This window comes from Sinocyclocheilus grahami, unplaced genomic scaffold, assembly GCF_001515645.1.
Source record: "Sinocyclocheilus grahami isolate Dianchi unplaced genomic scaffold, SAMN03320097.WGS_v1.1 scaffold170.1, whole genome shotgun sequence".
Taxonomy (NCBI): Eukaryota; Metazoa; Chordata; class Actinopteri; order Cypriniformes; family Cyprinidae; genus Sinocyclocheilus; species Sinocyclocheilus grahami.
The window spans coordinates 1,294,009-1,304,216 of record NW_015505349.1 but is presented as its reverse complement, the minus strand read 5'-3'; the positions used below and the strand labels follow the sequence as shown (position 1 = coordinate 1,304,216).

Below are 10,208 nucleotides of genomic sequence, written 5' to 3'. Positions count from 1 at the left end.
ACACACACACACACACACACACACACACACACACACACACATTCAGAGTTGATGATCTGTATAGCCGGTTAGCAGATTCGCTGAGCTTGGAGAGGAATACATTACTGCAAGCCAAAGCACTGGCAACATCCTGAGCTCACTCCTCCCTTTCTCTCTCTTCCCTGTCTGTCTCTTCCTTTCTTACACCTTTCAGACAGGATTCTGCTCAGCCCATCTGTGTTTCAACAGTGAAAGCCAAGCTGGAGTTATCAGGCAGAAACACAGCACAGGACACTGGTGAGTGTGCAACTGCAGTATGTCTTTTTAGAATCGTATCTGTAGTCTTGGTTGATTTTTTTACATGCCAGAATCCTTTGTTTTCTTTGATGCTCAGTGAGAGTTGTTAAACCAGTCCTATTCTGTGGAAATAACCTTAACAAATGCCATGTCTGATCATTTTAGAAGAGATGTATTGCATCTCTATTTGTACGCTGATGCATCTCTTACGTCTACACTCATGTTTTAGCACTCTGTAGGTGATCACTGTCTACTTTCACAGAGTTTTGGCTTCAGTTCAGACTCTGCACTGTGATTGGTTCACTGCAGTCGTAGGGTTGCTAGGTGCTTCATATATTCAGTTGTACTGTATTTTTACTGGAGTGAGATGATTGTGATAGTCCAGATGATCTATTCTGGAGTATATAAGAAAAAGAAGGTGGACGGCAGATCCTAAAGTGACTGGACTTCCAGCTCAGCTTTGTGCTGCTCTACATGTTAATGATTTGAAGGGATAGTTCACCCAAAAAAATTTTTTATGCTGTCATCATTTACTTTCATGTCGTTCTAAACCTGTATGACACTGTCTTCTATGGAAGATAAAAGATCATATTTAAAAAATGTTTCAGTGCTGTTGTTTTTTCCATTCAATAAAAGTCTATGGGGTCTTCAAAATATAACATCTTTTGTGTTCTACAGAAGTGATACAGGTGTGGATACAGGCCTATAATGTAAAGTCAGACTGTTATTTCAGATTAAGATTTTTTTGTCAAATGCAACTTTTTTTTCAAGTTAAACTTTTTAAAATCTAAGCTTTAATAAAATGTAACCCCCCCCCCCCCAATTCCTTCCCATAACAGTGAAAACTCCACATTTACAGTAATAACTTTTTAATATAAGTCCCCTTATTGCCAAGTCAGTCATTGACCTAACATCTAGCATTTTTGTATGAATGTCTCTTCTATTGAAACTGGTTTCAAACTGTTTTTCAAGGCACCACTTTACATTTCCAACCATACTTTCAGATTTTATTTTTTTCCAGCATTTTGGGATATCATGGGCAGCAAAGGATACGTCATTTAAAACAGACTATACAAAGCAGACCAAATGAAAAGATAGCATAGCATAACAAACTGTGAATTTTAGTAAACTTTTTCTCAGGTTTTGTGCCTCGCATTAGCAGAGACTATAACAGAGCACTTATGATTGATTTTGTAGTTAACCGATGGAGAGAGAGAGAGAGAGAGGCAGAAAAGAAAAAAACATTTTGGATGCATTCCTGATGAGGACTGGCACGAGGCGGCAAGCATTTTCTGTGTTCTTCAGCTGCTCTTAAAAGCCCTTGGGGAAGTGGTATGTCTACAATAGACATTGACCACCATTCAGCTCATCTGTAACTCACAGCAGAGTTAGGAGCTACCCTACAAAGCACTGTAGAGGAGTTGGAGTGCTGAGAGAGAGAGAGCGAGCGAGAGCATGCTGACAATGCAGTACACTGCCCAGAATCCTGATGAGGCAACAGTGAGGCTTCGCTGCATTATGATCTCAAAGCCTGCCCCACCTCTCCCTCTCTCTAAACCTGACTCACTCCATATGTCTGAAGGGTGGATCACTCTGTTTCCCTGCCTACTTTGATTCAGCTAGGATGTTACATAACATTATGCATGCTGTAGACACTGATACAGGTGATAAGTGTAGTAATGATTTGTTGCCATTTTTAGATAATAGAGCTTACATGCATAGGCAAATTAATGGAAGTTATTTATGAGTTGGGAAGTTGTAATTATGATGTCAGGTGCATTCTTGTCACATTGTTCAGAGCAAGATGTAAACTGAAATCCTGAAAACTAGTTCTTCATTTTGCATTCTAACATTTCTTCATCTATTAAATCATTACATTTAATAATTTCTCAATTTTAGCTTAATTCAAAAACCTAAAAGAGCAAAAAAAAAGTACTTTAAATCCTAGATTTTTGGACCCCACATATGGACATTCAATTGGTGTTCCTGAATCATGATCAAATGTCACCATGTCTCAAGATCCATTGAAATTGTTTTTGTTTTTGAAAGAACCTGCTGAGTCAAAGACATTACTTGTCACTCTCTCTCTGTGTGTGTGTGTGTGTGTGTGTGTGTGTGTGTGTGTGTGAGAGAGAGAGAGAGAGAGAGAGAGAGAAAAAGGTACCCCCCCCCCCCAATTCCTTCCCATAACAGTGAAAACTCCACATTTACAGTAATAACTTTTTAATATAAGTCCCCTTATTGCCAAGTCAGTCATTGACCTAACATCTAGCATTTTTGTATGAATGTCTCTTCTATTGAAACTGGTTTCAAACTGTTTTTCAAGGCACCACTTTACATTTCCAACCATACTTTCAGATTTTATTTTTTTCCAGCATTTTGGGATATCATGGGCAGCAAAGGATACGTCATTTAAAACAGACTATACAAAGCAGACCAAATGAAAAGATAGCATAGCATAACAAACTGTGAATTTTAGTAAACTTTTTCTCAGGTTTTGTGCCTCGCATTAGCAGAGACTATAACAGAGCACTTATGATTGATTTTGTAGTTAACCGATGGAGAGAGAGAGAGAGAGAGGCAGAAAAGAAAAAAACATTTTGGATGCATTCCTGATGAGGACTGGCACGAGGCGGCAAGCATTTTCTGTGTTCTTCAGCTGCTCTTAAAAGCCCTTGGGGAAGTGGTATGTCTACAATAGACATTGACCACCATTCAGCTCATCTGTAACTCACAGCAGAGTTAGGAGCTACCCTACAAAGCACTGTAGAGGAGTTGGAGTGCTGAGAGAGAGAGAGCGAGCGAGAGCATGCTGACAATGCAGTACACTGCCCAGAATCCTGATGAGGCAACAGTGAGGCTTCGCTGCATTATGATCTCAAAGCCTGCCCCACCTCTCCCTCTCTCTAAACCTGACTCACTCCATATGTCTGAAGGGTGGATCACTCTGTTTCCCTGCCTACTTTGATTCAGCTAGGATGTTACATAACATTATGCATGCTGTAAACACTGATACAGGTGATAAGTGTAGTAATGATTTGTTGCCATTTTTAGATAATAGAGCTTACATGCATAGGCAAATTAATGGAAGTTATTTATGAGTTGGGAAGTTGTAATTATGATGTCAGGTGCATTCTTGTCACATTGTTCAGAGCAAGATGTAAACTGAAATCCTGAAAACTAGTTCTTCATTTTGCATTCTAACATTTCTTCATCTATTAAATCATTACATTTAATAATTTCTCAATTTTAGCTTAATTCAAAAACCTAAAAGAGCAAAAAAAAAGTACTTTAAATCCTAGATTTTTGGACCCCACATATGGACATTCAATTGGTGTTCCTGAATCATGATCAAATGTCACCATGTCTCAAGATCCATTGAAATTGTTTTTGTTTTTGAAAGAACCTGCTGAGTCAAAGACATTACTTGTCACTCTCTCTCTGTGTGTGTGTGTGTGTGTGTGTGTGTGTGTGTGTGTGTGAGAGAGAGAGAGAGAGAGAGAGAGAGAGAGAGAGAGAGTGTGTGTTGCCGTGGTGCTCATGTCTTACTGTGTATTGATACTATCCCCTCCCCCCACACTTTGCCACCCGTAACAGCATGAAACAGCAGAAATGTGAACTTGGTATTATAAATCTAACTTCCATTCCCTTGTTCTCTTCCCTCTTTCGCTTTTTATTTTCTCTCCATTTTAAAATGCCACAGAAAGCAAGTATCCACTAAATGTCTTACAACCGAGCTGTTATTGCTCAGTTTGTCATTCGCTGTAGGACGTTGATCTGAAGAACATATGCAGGACAGTACTAATGTCACTATATTATAATGTCACTATACACAATATTAATGCCAAATTAATGCTGCCTTGTTAAAATTTTAACCACATAAAGTATATAAAGAAGTAACTTATGCTTATCAAGGATGCATTAAATTAATAAAAAATACAGCAAAACAGTAATACATTTTAAAAACAGTACACTATTACAATAATATATTTCATCCTGTGATGGCAAAGCTGAATTTTTAGCAGTCTTCAGTATCACATGATTCTTCAGAAATCACTCTGATTTGGTGCTAAGGAATCTTTATTACAAATTGTAAAGTGTAAATACTGTTACAGTAATTAAAAATGTTATATTAATTTTGGCATGTCAAATTCAAAATAACTTTTGTAATGGAAGGAACACAGACATCGGCATTGATTGCCGTTGGCCCTTTAGGTTGTGTTGAACATACTGTGCATAATGTTTTTAGCTGTATCTAGCTAAAGGCCAATCAATAAGCCTGACTGTCAACATACTGTACACTTTTATGTGTTATGTATAGTGTGCATAAAATGCATAAAGTCTCTCTCTCTCTCTCTCTTCATGTTGCGCATAGCTTCATGTGTTTGTGTGCGGTGTGTTCAGGTCATGCAGGGTGATTACTAGCTCATGCCACCTGGCCTCTCAGAGGACACCTTTAGCAAACATATCGAGGGCCAGATTGTGGCTGTTGTCTCTCTGTCACATTGACATCCAAAACCAAAGCATTAGCCTTCAGACTAAAGGGTTGGGTATCCTGATATGAGACGTATTCCGATACAAGAGTCGCGGGACGTGATGCGATAAAGACTGATAAAACTTACCTAATTGTTGGTGTAGATTTCAGGAGGCTGTTTTAGGTTCTTTAAGGTGTGATACTGGATTTAGTTGATTTCTGTTTGGTGGCTTTATATTAAAATATCACAGCTGTTTATTGGAAAAATTGTAACCAAGCATTGATATAAAAAAGCACTCCTTGTTATTGTAATTGTATCTTTGTAAATATTAACTTTAGTGCTGCTCTCTGCCGTTTCCATCTCTTTTCTTTGAGTATTATTCTTTATAACCTAATAGAGTGAGGTTCAAAAGTAGGTTGCAAAATCCTATTTAAACCTGAAAATAAGCCAAAACAAAAGTTATAGGATTATTAAACACAGACCAATCAGAGCTCCAAGGTTGTTAATCGATGGTACATGCTTTTGTTGAAGCCATCTTTTTTGCATTATTTCCTCTTATTTTTTTAAAACAATCATGTTTAACAAAATGTATGGCAAAAATCTACATTAGCCAGCATCATAGTTCTTTCCCTCATTAAAGCCAGTGTTAATGTTCTTAAGTACACAGTCTTGTTCCTTTGTCTTTTTGTCTGATTTTCAAATACCCTTTTACTTCAAATAAAAATTTGTAATGTTGTGATTCACCTTGTAGCTGGTTGGTTTAGTTCAAGGCTTATAACGCTTCACTGAAGACTTTTTTAATATCCATATGGAAAAAATGAACAAGGGGAAAAAAATCTTCTGCTGGGCAGGTACTAATGCACTCTATAAGTGTATATGACCCCAAAATCTCCCCCTCTTTCTGCTGGAATACTGTATCACTCTGCAGTAGCAATCAGTACTCCATGTGCCAACGAGAGCTATGTGAAGTGTTGACCCTACACTTTCTCTCACTTCTCTTGCCTGAATGTATTATCTCTGCAGTTTATAATGTACTGCTGGTAAAATTCTGCCAGGCTGGAGATGGGCCAGTTGGCCCTGCAGTGAGAGGAGGCAGCAGGTGGACCTCATCAGGCTTTCAACAGCGTCATGCTTGTTCAGTAATATTGGGAGTTTGCCCATGCTGGAAACAACACAGGAATTACAGTCCGGGATTGCAGGGATTATGTTTTTGTCAAATAAAAGTTTATTACTAACTAAAAAGCACTCTGACTTGCATCTTAATGTAATTTAGGATACAACTCTAACTATTCTAATTGTATTTATTTGTTTATTTATTTATTTATGTATGTGCTTATTTTCAGGTTTCTTTAATGTTTATTGATTAAAAAAGACAAGAGACAGAATATACACACATGATTGTATTTCACACTGATTTTATAATGTCCCAAATTGTAGTAACTGGGTTGCAATGTTGCAAACTTATGTAAAACAACTTAAAGGCTCTATTTTGTACCATTTGTAGTGGTCATACAATTTTCATTGCATTCACAATAGTGGATTTTATTTATTTATTTATTATAAAAGGTGAAGACTCATTTACCGCACTGTTATGTCTGTAGTAGTTCAAATAGTATGAATACTATATTAGCAATGACAGATCACTGCTAATAGAGGACATTTAGGACGGTTCTTTCTGAGAATCTGCATTTCAATGGCCTCTAACCTCTGAATTCATGCACTAATGAGATAGAGATGTGTCAAGTGACTCCTGGGGCTAAAATTCACTGTTGCACTGAATTCTAATTGGTTTTTAGGTAAGTTAGCCCATACCACATCACTTGATCATCAGTGTACTTGTAAGCTCAGCTATTTATGGCACACGTCATTAATGCTGAAATATGCATTAGCATAGTAGCTAAATAAGTTATGAGTGGGTCGCCCTTGAACCAAGATCTGCAGAAATAAATTAAGATGTTTTTTTTCCCTGACCCTACTATCTTTTCTCTGTCTAAAGGATAGTGTTTGCATTTCAAGAATAAGAAAAAAAATTAAGTCCGCATAACATCGTGTTTAATTTGGCTTAGGAAGAGTTTGTTTTCCGAAGCAGAATCAATCAGATCTAAACAGACTGAAGATATTCAGGCTAACCAGCAATGAGATGTAAATGCAACTTAGTCTTTTGGGTAATTTTCAGAGTGTACAGTGAGTTCCCCATGAGTGGCACAAAACAAATAATTGGTGCCACTTCCTGGCCATGCACTGCTTTGCTTTTTTTAACAGATATTTTCTCTGTGTTCTGTACAGAAGCTGAGAGTCTGAGTGAGAGCTGTCAGCTGGTCTCTCCTCCCTCACGGCTCCATGTACCCTGAACCCAACACTGATTCCCCTGCTCGTCTCTCCACACGGCAGACTGGATCCCCTTATACGTGAGCAGAACCTTCACACTCAAAGAGAGTCAATAGGTTACTGATAAATGAAAAGACCTATATGACCAATACATAACCAATGCATTATATTTATATTATTCTTTCCCACCTTCACTAAATAAAGTTAAAAAGCACAAACTAAGTTGTACTAACACTCCTTTTTTCTTTTTGCTGTAGAGCTCGATATGGGAGTCCAAAGAGAAAGCTGCAGTTTTACAGGTACTGTACATCTGCCCTTCATGTGTAAATATAGCCAGCTCTCCACAAGATTACATAAAAGGCTTTCATCCATAGCACTATACAGTAGAGTAAATTGCAAAGACGGTCCCCCTGGAGTATCCTGGAGTTAAGTGCCTTGCTCAAGGACAATAGTGATGGAGCTGGATTTTAAAATCAGTAACTTTCCACTTCCTAGCATGTGCTGAGACTGAAACTTTTGTGTTAGCAGCAAGGAGTTTTAACCATTTGTAGGGGTGGTGATATGGTTTAAAATATATATCTTAGGTGGCGTTTACACAACAGCATTTACAATTAAAAGGTGGCATTTACACAACAACTGTGTTTTTAGGGGCCTGAAAATGCAAACCTTCAAAGTGCAAGTTTTTGAAAACAGTAGCGTTATTGTCTCGGTGTAAACTACAAAAACATGAATTTGTGAAAATGGTGATGTTATATGCTCATGCGTATTATGTGTTTAGTCTATAGGTATGTGTGCAGATGCGTAGTGTTTCCTTATAAAGTGACACTGCCAGCTATTGGCCTGGCATGCATAATACTGCATTTTTAGTCGTTTTTGAAAATCTGTGTAAACAGGGATTTATTATATTTCAGTCAGAGGAACCATATGTTCAACATAAAAAACATTGTTGCCAAGTTGATGTAAGTATGGAGGATATTAAGTATATACAGGTGCATCTCAATAAATTAGAATGTCGTGGAAAAGTTCATTTATTTCAGTAATTCAACTCAAATTGTGAAACTCGTGTATTAAATAAATTCAATGCACACAGACTGAAGTAGTTTAAGTCTTTGGTTCTTTTAATTGTGATGATTTGGGCTCACATTTAACAAAAACCCACCAATTCAATATCTCAACAAATTAGAATATGGTGACATGCCAATCGGCTAATCAACTCAAAACACCTGTAAAGGTTTCCTGAGCCTTCGAAATGGTCTCTCAGTTTGGTTCACTAGGCTACACAATCATGGGGAAGACTGCTGATCTGACAGTTGTCCAGAAGACAATCATTGACACTCTTCACAAGGAGGGTAAGCCACAAACATTCATTGCCAAAGAAGCTGGCTGTTCACAGAGTGCTGTATCCAAGCATGTTAACAGAAAGTTGAGTGGAAGGAAAAAGTGTGGAAGAAAAAGATGCACAACCAACCGAGAGAACCGCAGCCTTATGAGGATTGTCAAGCAAAATCGATTCAAGAATTTGAGTGAACTTCACAAGGAATGGACTGAGGCTGGGGTCAAGGCATCAAGAGCCACCACACACAGACGTGTCAAGGAATTTGGCTACAGTTGTCGTATTCCTCTTGTTAAGCCACTCCTGAACCACAGAAAGCAGTGACTTTAATGACTGATGGAATCTCTCTAAAGCACCCTGGCTTTGAGCGTGGTACGCGGTAGACTGGTTATGTTTAATGCGCAGCTGTTTCAACACTTGCTGGAAGAGGTGAGAAGTAAGGTTTGAGCCTTGATCGCTCTGAATGACTTTTGGAATTCCAAAGACTGATATAAATTGGGTTAAAGCTTTGACAATAGAGCGAGAAGTAATACTGTGCAATGGGTATGCCGCAGGGAAACGTGTATTTAAACACATAACAGTGAACAAATAAATGCTTCCTGACTTTGAGCGAGGTAATGGCCCTACACAATCAACAATAAGATGTTCAAAAGGTTCACCAGTAGCTTCAATTGGTCGCAAAGGAAAAGGTTTTAACACCTGATTCGGTTTGCCAGTTAGTTGGCAGATCTTACACCTTTTAACATAAGCAGAAATCTCTCGCTTCAAACGTGGCCAAAAAAAAATCGCAACAAGCGATCATAGGTTTTACGCACCCCTTGGTGACCCAATTGATTATGCACAATTTCAATCATCATTTGTCGATACTTTACAGGAACAACTACTGGAAAACAGGATCTCCAACAAAATCATCCTTGTGAGGAACATATTTTCGCAGCAACACCCCATCGTGAACAAAATAGCCACGAGCCACGCTATCCACTTCACCTGGAGAAACAACACTCTGGAACAGTTCATCCAACGAGGAGTCACTGTGCTGTTCTTTTCCCAATTCCACTGCGGAGACAGGAAAAGACAAAGCAGACAAATCAGGCATTGACACATTGGTACATATTTTAATTTGGCTATCCTTCGGAGTACATGTCTTTTCACCACACGACTCCTCATTTTCACGTTCCCTTGCACGAGTCACAACACACACAGTATCCGGACACAAAATATTCGACTCAGTAGTGGTTTTACTATTTGAATTAACCGCAGGAAACACTGAACTATCAGCCCACACCCGATCACCTACTAGTCCATTTCCCAGAATCAAATGAATTCCATCCACTGGTAAAGCAGGGCGTACTCCCACTACCACCTGTCCTTGCACCAAATCAGACTGAATCTCAATCTTATGAAGTGGCACAGACAGAGTATTTAATCCTATTCCCCGAATTAACACATCCTCACCCATATAAGACTGTGGGGAAAAAGGCAAAACTGATTCCAAGATAAATGAATCTATGGCTCCAGTGTCCCTTAGAATTTTAACTGGAATCTCTTCTTTCTCGCCAACGAGAGACACAAGACCTTCTGTAACAAAAGGAGTGTAAGAAGAAAAAAAAACATCAGGGTTGTTATTCCCAACAGATTTATCTTCCACAACCTGAATTGGCGCCGCAAGAACTGTGGGCTTAACATGTGAACCCTGTGTAAGACGTTTGGACTTATTTTTAAGAACAAAACAATCTGCTTTCCAATGTCCTTTCTCATGACAATAATTGCAAATTTTATTTGGGTCAAATTTCCCC

The 10,208-nt window shown here is 38.5% G+C and overlaps 1 long non-coding RNA gene across 1 annotated transcript; it reads left to right on the top strand.

The window, feature by feature from the left end:
• The first annotated feature begins 76 nt into the window (after positions 1-76).
• Positions 77-7,382, top strand: LOC107593387 (uncharacterized). The gene is made up of 3 exons (XR_001610077.1): positions 77-276; positions 7,038-7,159; positions 7,337-7,382. It is a non-coding gene; the product is annotated as an uncharacterized lncRNA (long non-coding RNA).
• Positions 7,383-10,208: the final 2,826 nt, after the last annotated feature.